The sequence below is a fragment of the Ornithorhynchus anatinus genome, chromosome 19 (genome assembly GCF_004115215.2).
Source record: "Ornithorhynchus anatinus isolate Pmale09 chromosome 19, mOrnAna1.pri.v4, whole genome shotgun sequence".
In the NCBI taxonomy this organism is placed as follows: Eukaryota; Metazoa; Chordata; class Mammalia; order Monotremata; family Ornithorhynchidae; genus Ornithorhynchus; species Ornithorhynchus anatinus.
The window spans coordinates 27,073,387-27,086,178 of record NC_041746.1 but is presented as its reverse complement, the minus strand read 5'-3'; the positions used below and the strand labels follow the sequence as shown (position 1 = coordinate 27,086,178).

Sequence of the window (12,792 nt, the reverse complement as noted above, 5' to 3'; positions counted from 1 at the left end):
TATAAATAAAAATAAATTATGGCTATGTACATAATTGCTGTGGGGCTACAGGTAACAGGAGGATGAGTAAAAGGAGGAAATCAGGGCAATGCAGAAGGGAGTGGGAAAAATGAGGGATTAGTCAGGGAAGGCCTCTTGGAGGAGATGTACCTTCAATAAGGCTTTGAAAGTGGGGAGAGTATTGTCTGTTGGTGTGAAGAGGGAGGTTGTTTCAGGCCACAGGCAGGACATGGGTGAGAAGTCCACAAAATAAACGAGATTGAGGCACAGTGGGTAGGTTGGCATTAGAGAAGTGCTGGATCACTATGGGCAGGGAATGCTTCCATTATACTGTACTCTCCCAAGTGCTTAGTACAGTGCTCTGCACACACTAAGTACTTAATAAATATGACTGAATAACTAGTAGGAGGGTAGTGAGGGGAGGGAGGAGGGAGCAAGGTGACAAAGTACTTTAAAGTCAATGGTAAGAAGTTTCCGTGTGATGCAAAGGTGGATGGGCAACCACTGGAGGTTCTTGAGAAACATGGGGAAACATGGGCTGCATGTTTTTGTGGAAAAATGATCTGGGCAGCAGAGTGAAAAATGAAGTCTACAACAGCACCCGGACCCATTTTCAGCAGCAATATGCTTCCTGATCCATTTACTGAGTACCTACTATGTGTACAGTACTGTAGTAAGCATTTGGTAGCGTAAGAAGAGACTTAATTTTTCTACCTATGCATCAATTCTAGGAAGACCAAGTCTAATCAATATACTTTAACCCTCTCGAGAACATTAGGCTAACTATAGGATAAAATTTATTACAATGAGGTGAGCAATTGCCTCTTGAAATTTCATTTTAGTTTTCATTCATTTTGCAAGTTGGTTTTTAACAAGACTGGCTATTTTTGTTTAATGATCAAACCTGTTCTATACAGGTCAAATACTTTATAAAACAACCCCAGGATTTAAAAAGAGTTTCAAATGGAAATTTTAGGGATAGGAAAACCCACTTGTCAAATATTTAAGAGAGGAATATTTCCTGATTTAGCTATATAAACCAACTAGTTTTACAATGAACAATGACATCACTTCGGTTTTCCTTATTTGGAAGAAATGGGATCCTATAGATTCACTATTTTCCAAATTTGAAATGTCTACTAAAACACTATTTTATATATTTAAAAACCATATGAAAATTAGAAACATGCAAATTAAAGTTTATTTTGAAGAAAATTTACATATTCAAAAACACATTTAGAGTACTGTATGAGAGCATTCAAAATTCCCATCACATGCATCATTTACAGCTATTTTTTCCTAAGAAGGGGTTTACCCTTTTCTTTTATAAGTTTTTTTGGTTATTACAAATCATTTCCTGGAAAGTACCATAAATTCTAATGAATAATTACACAATCTGTGAAATAATTTAAATACATTTGACTGGAGACTATTCATTTAGTCACCAAGGCATTAACACACAGTCAACTAACCATTACCCTTGTTAAATACATTTTTGGAAAACCACTGACTTGAAATAAACAGTTCTGTTACAACACCATTTGGAAGGAATGCCAGTGAAGAATTAGAAAACATTTTCTCCATAATAGGAGTTTCTCTAGATAGAAACTGACCCACAAGTTGGTGCAAACAGATCACGTGAAGGAAGAAACGTTTGTGCCCATGTGTACATGGCATCTGTCATGCTGCTACTATAATACAATTTTTCCATACAGTGAGGTTTCCTAAGAAGGCACCTATGGTCTTGTAGCGAAACCGACTGCACTGCATTGTCACAATGCCTATACTCACTAGTATTTGAGCACCCACAGCACACCCACAGTAGAAGAGGCAAGATCCTTGCACTCAAAAAACCTGCCACGAAGTATCTGTGATACAAAAGACCTCAGGCATACAGTCCCCTCATTTACAATCCACTCAACCAAACAGACATGCACGACAGGCGCTGGAAACCCCATTCCCTGTACAGACTGGGTGAGGAGCAAGGGACAGAGATCCACAGAGTTCACAAGCCCCTCAAAACTGGATTTTTTGAACTGTCCTGCTCTCCCATGCTCAGATCAACTTTCCCCGGCACACCAAAACACAACTTTCTAACCCCGGGGAGGTTAGCTTGAATGAATTAATCAATGGTATTTATAGAGATTTACCCTGTGCAGAGCACTGTCCTAAGCGCTTGGGAGAGTATGATACAGCGGAATTAGCAGACACACCCCCTGTCCAAAAAGAGTTTACAGTCTAGAGAGGGAAACAGACATTACAGTAAATAAATCTTTTATAATATATAAAGATGTGTACATAAGTGCAGAGGGGTTGGGGCAAATATCAAATGTCCAAAGGTCACAGATCCAAGGGCACTGACGATGCAGAAGGGAAAGCCAGCCAGGTCAAAGAGGACTTAATCGGGTTAGGCCTCTAGGAAGAGATGTGACCATAATAATGCTTTGAAAATGGAAAGAGTAGTGGTCTAGCGTATATGGAGGGGGACGAAGTTCTAGGCTATGGGAAAGAGGTCAGCAGTGAGATAGATGAGATGAGGGCACAGTGAGTACGCTGGCGCTAGAGTGTGCAGTGAGTGTGCAGACTGGGATTTAGTAGGACATTAGTGAGGTGAGGTAGGATGGGGCAAGCAGGCTGAGTGCTTTAAAACCAGTGAAAAGGAGTTTCTGTTTGATGCGGAGGCGGAGAGGCAAACATTGGAGGTTCTTGAGGAGTGGGGAAGACATGGACTGAATGTTTCTGCAGACAGAAGAGCCATGCAACAGAGTGAAGAATGGATTGGAGGGGGGAGAGACAGGAGGTAGGGAGGTCAGCAAGGAGGCAGATGTGAAGGCAGGATGCTATAAGTGCATTGGTGGTGCAAGGTGGCAGTTTGGATGGAGAGGAAAGGGCAGATTTTAGTCATGTTATGAAGGTAGAAGCGAGAGGATTTGGTGACAAATTGATTATAAGCTCATTATGAGCAAGGAATGTGACTGCTAATTGTTGTACTGTACTCTCCCAGGCACTTAGAACAGTCCTCTGCAAAAAGTAAGTGCTCGATAACTGTGACTGATATTTGGGTGGGTGGCAAGAGAGAGATGAGTCAAGGACAACTCCAAGTTAAGGGCTTGTGAAATAGGGAGAATAGTGGTGTTGTCTCCAGTGATGGGAAAGACAGGAGGACGCCAGGATTTGGGTGGGAAAATAAGGAGTTCGTTTTTGGACATGTTAATTGGAGGTGACAGAGAGACAAACAAGTAGATATGTCTTGAAGACAGGAGGAAATGTACAATTGCTGGGATGGAGAGGGGTCAGGGCTGGAGATGCAGATCTGGATTTAGATTTGAATTGTAATTAAGAACTGTATGCCTAGAGCAGTGGTGAATCTGAGGACACCTCCACCCAAGAACTAAAATTCTTCTGACAGTGATGTCTTCTTTTTCCTAAAGGTATGTATTAAGTGCTTACAGTATCAAGCACTGTTCTAAGCAGTGGAGTATATACAAGATAATCAGGTCGAACACAGTTCCTGTGCCAACCAGGACTCAGAGCCTAAGCTGGAGGGAGGATTTGATCCCCATTTTACAAATGAGATTACTGAGGCACAGAGAAGTAAAGTGCCTTGCCCAACATCACACAGCAGACAGTGGCAGAGCTGGGATTAGAACCAGGGTCCTCTGATCACTAGGCTGGTATTTCTATCCACTAGGCCATACTGTTTTTCTATTCTTCTGACAGTGATGATGATGATGACATTTGTTAAGCACTTACTATGTGCCAAGCACTGTCTAAGTACTGGGGGACATACAAAGTAATCAAGTTGTCCCAGGTGGAGCTCACATTCTCAATCCCCATTTTACAGATGAGGTAACTGAGGCACAGAGAAGTGAAATGACTTACCCAAGGTCACACAGCAGTTGTGCTTCCTCTGTTGCTTTTTTGTAATTCAGTGTCACGTTTCTTTTTATGTCTACTCTAACCTAGAATGCAGTCAGACTAGGAACAAGGCCTGGCACATGGAGTCACAGATATTCAGATGTCCAGACACACAAACCCATACACTTTCCTCCATACCTCGATCTTATCCATTCTGAAACTGTCCCTTCGTTTGAGAGAGGTAGACCACCTGGCCATCTTGAACTATTCTGTCAAAGACTTTAGTCAAGGTAGCTGCAGGGACTGAGCTGTGGGTGTGCACAGCAAAGATCAGCAAAGACAAGGCCTCAGGCATGCATCAAGACAAGGTCAGATGCAAAACCTTTTCAGTTAAAGACCCCTTTTGTTATCTAGTAACTTTAGGGCGATTTTTCTATTTTATTCTCATTTCCTCTGGAGATAGGACCTGGCAAAATCTTGAAATTGCTTCCAGTTCTCTGCTATGATTCTTCCTTCTCTCCTAACATGTAATTTGTGAGTTCTGGTCTTTTCCCTTCATAGGATCCACGCTTATTCATGGAGTCTCTTCTTCAAAGTCCCTACCTTTATCACTCATCCCCAGCTATGAAACCCGGTCCCAAAGAATCCCATCTGAACTCCAATATTCATTCATTCAATCGTATTTATAAAGCGCTTAGTGTGTGCAGAGCACTGTACTAAGCGTTTGGAAAGTACAATTTGGCAACAGATAGGGACAATCCCTACCCAGCAACAGGCTCACAGTCTAAGCAGTGTCAGGTGTCCCCAAACCCCTAACTTTGGGATACAGACAGAGGTCCAGCACACATTGTTTCTAGGTCGCTAAAAACAATCGCCCTTGGTTTTGACGGCAAGTGCCTAAATCTGCTTGGGGCAAAATAATGTTTAGGGGAAAGACAGCTGAATACACAACTTTAACTAGCTAAATTAATCTCATTTGCAATCAAAAAGGGATTTTGTGGCAAGCACACCTTCATGCAAATACACAGAGAAGCACAGGGTGGTGGTCAAACAGGAAGGGTTTGCTTTCTCCGTGAGACTGTATTATCAGAAGGGGTTCCAGATTGGTGTGGGAGTCTTGGGGCAGGAGGAAAAAGCGAAAATGCCATTTATCAATCAAGGGACGGGATCTGTCTGTCTGTGATTCCTGGTCAGGTGTAGAGGTATGTGACTCCCAACACTTTTCCCGTGTCTGCACAAAGCAGCTCTTTCTAATATTAGCTTGGCATACACTGACCTTGCAGATTCTGGTCCAAGGAAAGTGTCTGGCAAGCATTGTGCCAAATCCATCTTCCCCCATTTCTAAAACCAGGAAGGTTTTGACTATCAATTAAGACATTTTGGGGAAACACTTCAGATTGTTCACAAAAAAAGTGGTTAGAGAAAGATATAAAGCTTTTTAAGCGTTCTAGTAGGATCTTTTCTTTCAAGTTGTCTTGACTGAATTTCCAAGAAATTGACTGAGTACAACAGGCCCACTCCACACCCCCACCCAGTTTCTGCATATTTCACAGCTGTTGTAATCACCACTACAAGCAACTGTAGAGAGCCCTGTATTGTTATTTATGTCCTTTAATATGTTTCCTGGAAATGATTGCTGAGATTGCTCAGTTACACTTGGTGCAGTACTTCAAAAATTTTATATTCCTTTATTAGCAGTCCTCAAGGAATTCTATTTTCTTGGATGCTGCAAGTTTACGAAGGCTTTATATTAGGATTCCAGATGCTTCTACAGAGTCCAGTGCTTAAATATTACACTAAACACCAGGCTGTGACCAAAGGGGGGAAGAAGCCAAAAGGACTTTTGCTAACTGGAAAGACTTCTCAGGCCAATTCAAGCTGCTGCATCAAAATGTAGTGGTCATGGTTAATTGTCCTTAACCATGCTTTTGCAGCCTGCCAGTTGTTTGATGGTTAGACTGATCTGGCGCACTGCCCTACACCCCAGAGGTTTGCTAATTTATTTGGATAAACATCTCCCAAAGATCCATATAAAGACATATGAGAACTATAGAAATTCCCCTTCAAAGTTTCTGATGAGGATAGTAACTGTGATGAATTTCAAAATATTTATGGCTTGCAAAGAGAGCGTGGGAAGGAAAGAAACACACTCAAGTCTGTAATCCCAGTTTAATACCTAACCTTAAAACTCAAACTCCTTTAGTAGCCTACATTAAATTTTATGCTACCATTTTAAACATGGAATTTCTTTCATTATAAAGATGAACATAAAAGACAAGATCAGCTTTACAGACACAGCCTGAGTTAATTTCATGACTACGAAGCAGGCTATTGTACATATTTTGATGCATTTTGGGATATTACCTTTCAAGTCGAATTCTAAAATGCAGACTCATTGCTGCCACCAGATAAGATATAGGTCCTTAGTTCTCTGGCTTTTATAGTCCTTGATTTATTAACTCAGGAACTTTCTTTTTTTAAAAAAAAAATCTACTAAGTCTGGATAAGTATTGTTCTGAAAAACAGCAAGCTACCTAATGCATATTGCTTTATGGCCCATTCAAAATAAATTAAGTTTCAAGTTCAAATGGTGAGAGCCCTTAAAGCAAATGTTAATCAGCAGGTCCCTAACACAACTTTATCATTAGGGCACCTAAAACCCCAGTATGAAGATGATAAAGCCTGGACTGGTTTGAAAGTTAAACAACAATAACCTTGACATGAGGGATTAGCACAGCTTGAATTATGATTGGAAATTGTTTAAAGGATCAAAATATAAAAAGTTGTTTAAAGCAGGGATATTTATTCATCTACTGTAGATGGAACTGGGACACTTGCCCAGCTACCCAAGGAATCAATCAGGGATCATCTACTTTAATATCAAGAGCCTACCTGGGTAGGTCTCAGCTGGGAGCACATCGATGCTAAATTCATAAGCTTTGTTTCAGACTCCCAGTCTACTCCAGAATTTCACAGCGTTGTTTTTGGTTAGAAGCCCATCAATTCTTGGCACTGCCATTTCTGGTTTAGGAGCCAAGCGTGGTGAGATCAGAGACTGCAGCACCCAACCTGGGCACTTCGCTGCCATCCTGAACACCATCTTTGACTTCACCACTTCAACGGTGACTCGTGTGGACCAAGATGAGATGAGGTGGGAAAATTCTGGGCCCTCAAAAGCGGTTTCCATGTGACACCAAATGACATATTCCATTCCACAGCTCAACATTTCTTAAACTAACCATTTAGGGACACTGAGGAAAGGTCCTCAAAAAAAAAAGTGTACTACTGCTTGCAGTGGCCAAGCAGTGATCCAATAAAACTATAATAAAGCAGTTTTATTTTATAAGTTGCACCAGAACACTGGGCCAGTATTTTAAATAATTTTATATGCATTAATTTTTTAACTCAAAAGTTTCAGAGAGAGTTTTATTGTGGTTGAAAATTTTTGCCTTTAAATTTGTAGATGAAGAATGTACTACGAGTAGTCAATTAATGGTAATTAAAAAGTGCTTACTGTGAGCAGAGCATTGTACCAACTGCTTGGTAGAGTACATCAGAAAAGAGTTGATATATATGCTATCCCTGCCTACAGGGCGCTTACAAACTAGAGTGGGGGAGACAGGCATTAAATTACTCAAGAATTTTTGCATAAATGCTGTGGGGCTGGAGAAGGTGCTTAAAGGGTAGAGACCCAAGTGCATAGGTGACAAAGAAGGGAGGGCTGGGTTGGGGAAGGCCTCTTGGTGGGGAGATTTGATTCCAGTATCCTCCATCAGATAACTTTTAGTGGTAAATCAGGAATAAGGGAGAAGCGGAGGACATCAGAACTATTCAAACAGGGGAAGCAATATCGCCATTAAACCCATACTCACAAAGGGCTGAGTGAATGCCAGGAACTCTGCCTTCCCCAAATCTATCATAAAAACTTAGGGGCATTTACCTTACTAAAGGTACTCATCAGCCCTTCTTTCCCCTCTTGCTGCAATCGACTAAAGCTCCCCAGATGTATAACTTAAAAGTTGCTTCCACAGAACTTTTAAACTGGTAAGTTTTGAAAGGAAATGGAACTTAATTAAGTGAGCTATTTTAGATTTTATTCAATTGAGACAAAACAGATTTGAGGCGAACTTAAATAAAATATGTTTTTAAGCACCATCTAGAAGTGGTTGACCTTTGACTGGGAAAGGGACTTGGCATAAACAGTGCTCTCTGTAGGTCTTCTCCCCACCCCTATTCCCTTGGTGATATTGAAGGGAACTAAGTGAATTAGTGTAATCATCCTAGATATAATCCGGATGAGTTCGTCATGACGCTTGTTGCCAAATTCTGAAACAGGCAAATCTGAAAGTTCTATTTTAAACAAGAGCTTACACAATCTTCAAATAGTCATTAGGTTTTTCTCCTGTAGCCTTTCTTCAGCCTTCTATTTAGCTGTTTGGCTTCTCCAAAGACCATTTTCCGCACCCCTACAATCAAGTCCCTCAGCCCTTCCAGTTCATCAAATGATCTCAACTTCTCAGATCCCGGAGGAGGGAGAGAACAAAGTCTTGTCAGCTGGTGTTGTAGAAAGTTGGTCCTGGACCCTGAGTGAACACTGGGGTCTAATTTATCCTATGACTACTCGTTTAGAGGATGCAAGTGATGATTTGCTCCCCTGGGTTGTAGATCACAGTATGGCCTGCAAAGGTAGAAAAAATATCAAATTACTGCGATTCAAGTTATGTACGTGGGTATGAATGCTAACCAAGAAGTTATTTTTCTTTCATGTGTTTAACTTATCCAAGAAATCCTTGGGCTCTGGGATATAGTTGTAAGAAGTCTGTTAGAAGACCACCGAAGATGGCCAAAAAAATGTATTTTGGGATGGCATATATTAAAAGTGAAGGGAATGTGAGATCACAACAAAGAAGGGCTATTAACAACATGGGCTCCTGAGGAGCAATTGTGGAAGAGTTCACTTGAGAATACTTTGGCTCAACATTAAGCAACTGTTAAACTCCATACACTTACCTAAACTAAGTGGGCCTCAGGTTTATTTGTCTGACTTATGTTCAATTAAGTTGGTTATTTAAACCTTTTTCGATATCCAAATGAGGTTTTCGTTAACTGGTTGGTTCACAGTTAGTCGGAGACTGCTTTCCAAAGCTCCACTTTATTAAAAAAAAAAAGAAAAAATTATTTGGTAAGTACCTGAATAGAATAGGGGTTTGGAGCCATTCGATTTTAGGGCCCATTCCCAACACAACAAATAGTAGATACATTTGAGATATATACTAGCCACATACGCAGCTTTAAGGAATCCTATTTTCAGGGGCTCATGTGCAAACTGCCAAAACACAGGAATTCCTGAACTGAATCTACATCCCATGATACATGGAATGCTACTTCAATTCACTAGAAAAATCAGAAGTTTAAGCTGTCCTCTTTGCTAAAAATGTCATGAAAATGTTACAATAAAGGGATTTGAGTACAATACCTTCTGGAAATGAACTGTCTTTTAGAGGATTGTCTTCAAGCAGCCTCTGGCTCCAGGCTCCTCCTCTTCTATAGCAAGATTTACGAATGTTGGGACATCTGAGAATTTGGCAGTGCAGACGCCGACTGCTTTGCCCCCAGAATGGCATCCAGAACCTTTAAAAGGAGGCAGGTTTATTCTCACTCCTCCTGCCACTTTCATGGCACTTTTTAAAAAATGTAATTTTGAGGACTAATGCCGCTATGGGTCGGAGACGACTCAACGGCATGAGACAGGACCAGAACATCTCCTTCCACTGCTCTGAAGACTACTTGATCCGGTCTTAATTCAGTAGATCAACAAAGTGTCAATCTAGGTGCCTTCTCAGTGAATGGTTTCCATTGCTTTATGATGACAAAGGCCCTGCCACTGTCACCAAGCGGCAGATCACTACAGAAAACCATTGCAGAAAATTGGGGATGGGGGGTTTAAAATCAAAAGGATGGAAACTTAATAGTTGCTAAATTTGAAGACTCTGCTAGGAATAAAGGAGGTATTACTGTACTACATTAGAGTGGACGCATAGCATTGCCACTGCGGCAATGACTTTGAGGCTATTATAATCAGGCTTAGCACATAGTAAGCGCTTTACAAATACCATAATTATTATTATGGTGCAGAAGGATATCAGGAGCACTTCAAACTCTGGTTTATGACTTTAGCCCCCATAATATGAAAGTAAAACTATTATAAAAGTTCAGAATCACAGGTAGTTTTGACAAACCAAAATTGCCAGTGGACAGTAGAATCTCTAAATATCACTTGATATGGCCTCTACTCCATTTGTTTGGTTTCTTTTCTTGGAATTAAGAGGGATATGGGGAATTTCTTCTTAATTTTGCCTCTTACATTTTCAGTAGTGTCAGTGGTTTGTGCTGGGCCACGCACACTCTCACAAGTCCCTCTGGGCCCAGTGGCCTGCACTGCGGAATGGCCTGTAAGGAAAATGAATGCAGTTGATGGGTCCAGAACAAACTTCCTGAGACCTCAGTCGCATTCATCATCACTGTCCTTACACCCATTTGGTAAGCCATCCTTAAGCATGGGGCTCAGATTTAAGAACCTCCTATGAAATACACAGTGCATTCCCTTAAGTATAGGTTTCTTACGATTGAACTGGAGTTTATACAGCTTTTTCATGAAAACTGTACCTTAATGCTGTCCAATATTGCCTCCTTAATATTTCCACTTATCTGATGGACTAAATTTTTCTATTATTACCATTAACATAGCAAGAAACTATGTAAATTTCAATTACGTTATGCCTTAAAATCACATGCCCTGCTATTCAATTTCCAAAATAGCTCCTTTCAGGTTAGCTTAATGTAATCAACATAAAATTGAACTAATATGAGCACTTTCCACTCAAAAGTGATCTTGGCAAGTGAGTTGTTGAGATGGTATTTTAGCTCACTATATTTTGTCAAGTGAGAAACAAAGTATGTGGCATAAAAGAGAGCATTGAGGACCGTGACAAAAGATTGATTACTGTATTACTCAACTACACTCTACCACATGATGACTACAATCCATTTCGATTGAAAACAGAAGCGTTGGGCTTAAACTGTAAGCCACACTTCAAGCCCATTCCACTAAGATCTAACTAATCAGTTCTGGACAAATACATATGCTAAGGCTTTGAAAGATTGTCAGTGCATGAGAACTTCCAACTAAGATAAGTTTAATTCAAATGTATAGTGACAAAGCAAATATGTATATGTATAGTGTCAAAGCAACAAAACCTTTTGGGATACTGTATTACAATTCTGTGTTAAAATTTCCTTGGACGGTTGAAGAGTATTGCAATTCCATATGCAAATTAAAGCAAAGAAATGACAATCGTTACGGCCTTGAGAAAAGGAGCAAGAATATCTAAGGTATTATTTGATCCAGAAGTTGAAAGTTCTTCCCAATACAGGCCAAACTCAAAGCACGGAAAAAGTTGTGGTTAAAAAAAAATTAGTGTTGATCGAGGGGATAGACATTTCACTTTTTTGGGTCCTGCTGCCTAACATACACGTCACCTCCACCCCCCTCCTCGCCCACTAAACTATTCCAATTATATGACAGAGACCTATACAAATCTTGTTGGGTTTTTGATGAGACTACCCTAATTAGGTCATGTGTGTTGCCTTGCTAACATTCAGAATAGAAGAAATAAAGTAGGATCAGGGCCAAGGAAGGCTCCTGGCTGGGAGAACCCCATTTGCCCTCCAGGAAACTTCTTGTGTCCCTAAACCATCTCAGAGGCTAGAAAAGAGCCAGATAATTTACCAAAAATCATCCCATGATTAACGATCCATTGGAGTACCCACCTTTGGAAAACAGACACTCCATACTAGAAAAAAAATTATTCAGTTAAGAAGGGACAAGAGGGAAATAAAAACTAACACATCAAGTCTCATACTTTAAGGGACTTTTTCAAAGTTAAAATCCAAACTGATTATTCATTGCCAGACTGAAAACCACAAAGTATTCTAAAAGATCTCAAGAGTTTCCCCTATAACACCTCTCCACTCAAAGAATTCACATTTTAATTTAATATTATGAGATTTTTCTGATAATCTATTCTACACAAGTGCTACAGCGGAGGCATTAATGCATTTCTTGCTACAGCTCAAAGTTTCAAGGGACACGCATCGATCTGCTGCCATAAATTCTCACCAAAAAAAATCTCTCTCATTCTGGACAAGGCAAAAATTGTAAACCATTTCTTGTTTTATCTGTTGACGCCTACTTAATCCCAACCAAATTAAAAAGAAATTGCAAATGAGCTCTAAAATGCTGCTTAAGATCAAACAGCTAAACAAAGATATATGAATCTGTCAATGTGAACAGATCCTTCACAAGCACATAATTCACACTACCAAATAAAGTCATAATTACTTTAAAACTCGGTTAAGAATATCTGTAGAACTGTCTAGGGATGATACTGCCTAGCACATAGAGCATAAATTATGATGAACTACCATTACATCTATTTTTCCATGCTTGAGCATATGAAAGCCCAATAACTATTCACAATTAGATTCACTGGTCTTGTACACTGAAAGGCTGCAAGGAACCCAAAAGTCTAGAAATACATGTTTTTCTATATAAAGAAAGAATAGCACACTATATGGAGCAGTCTGCTCTAATATGATTAGACTGTAAGCCCATCAAACAGCAGGGACTGTCTCTATCTGTTGCCAACTTGTTCATTCCAAGTGCTTAGTACAGTGCTCTGCACATAGTAAGCGCTCAATAAATACTATTGAATGAATCCTTGACATAAAATAGTTGCCTTTGGAAGGGAGAAAGGGAAGATATAAGCATTTTAAAGTAGCGTACTTCAACTCCCTCTATTGCCTTGGGCACTGTGTTTAATGCAGAACAGGCATGCAATGAACGTTTACTGCGGACAGCGACCAATATCTCTA

At 40.1% G+C, this 12,792-nt stretch overlaps 1 protein-coding gene and 1 long non-coding RNA gene across 2 annotated transcripts in view; both read right to left on the bottom strand.

The window, feature by feature from the left end:
* Positions 1–12,792, bottom strand: part of ZNF292 (zinc finger protein 292) — a 54,375-nt gene that overhangs the window by 27,165 nt on the left and 14,418 nt on the right. The gene's annotated exons all lie outside the window — the stretch shown is intronic.
* Positions 7,931–10,358, bottom strand: LOC120639031. The gene is made up of 4 exons (XR_005661148.1): positions 10,223–10,358; positions 9,335–9,489; positions 8,869–9,008; positions 7,931–8,536 (listed from the first exon to the last, which is right to left on the bottom strand). It is a non-coding gene; the product is annotated as an uncharacterized LOC120639031 (long non-coding RNA).